Here is a 1011-nt window from a genome sequence, read left to right as displayed (position 1 = left end):
CCCTGGTCCTTCCTTCACATACTCCCTGCGTTTGTGTAAAACAGATCTTTGTCCTCGCAGCCTGGCACTCAGAGGGAGATGCACGTGCGACGGGACAAAACTAGAAAGAGACGCGACATGGAAGTGTGTCATCTGTCAATTGTTTAGCCTGATGATTTGTTTTTGCTGTCCTATCAAATTGGGTTTGGGTTTGTGGGTTTTTTGGAATTTGCAAGTTACACATGAGTACCGTGTGTGACTATTTAACTGCACTGTCCATGTTCACGTCAACGGTTCACATTGTCTGGAGAAGTGTCTGGAGTTCCACCTAAAGCTGCCTTTTTCCGAGAAACTCACGGACGTGAAACCCAAGGAACTGGTAGAACCTGAAGACCTCTTTCCCTCTGTAAGTAGGTTTGCCTACTTCCAGAAACTCAACCGGTGCTACAAATCTTCTCAAACCTCTGCCCCTGTTGGGTTTGTGCCTGTGTGACTCCCTCTGTGGGTGAAAAAGTGGATCGATTCATCAAGGCAATTTCAACACAGTGAGACCATGTCAAACCTCTCTCCATTTGTTGTGTCATTTAAGATCACAGGGATAATCCCATTTACACTTGACCTGGAGACATCAGAACACGCAGAATTATGGGTCAAATGGAAATGGGGACTAGAATACATGGATAAGTATGAACAAAACAGCATAGAGGGCTGAATGGACAATTGTCACGTTGTCACATATAATGTAGGACAGGGAGATTCTGGTCTGCAGCGAAAATGATCAGAACTGAAATGTCAAAAGCAGTGTAGGTTTGCTCACTGATCTGAAAGTTTGAGATCCAGATGTATCATTACATGGCTAGGTAACATCATCAGTGGAACCACTAAGTGTAGCGAAACTGTTGTCTCCTTGCTTTCTATTTATACATTTGTCCTGGATGGGGTTCATGAGGTTTGTGGTGATGTCATTTCCTTTTCGTTTTCTGAGAGGTTGATAGATGATATCTAGATATATGTATTTGTTTATGGCGTTGT

This window comes from Hemiscyllium ocellatum, unplaced genomic scaffold (genome assembly GCF_020745735.1).
Source record: "Hemiscyllium ocellatum isolate sHemOce1 unplaced genomic scaffold, sHemOce1.pat.X.cur. scaffold_711_pat_ctg1, whole genome shotgun sequence".
Lineage (NCBI taxonomy): Eukaryota > Metazoa > Chordata > Chondrichthyes > Orectolobiformes > Hemiscylliidae > Hemiscyllium > Hemiscyllium ocellatum.
The sequence above is the reverse complement of the archived record's forward strand: the minus strand, read 5'-3'. Positions refer to the sequence as shown.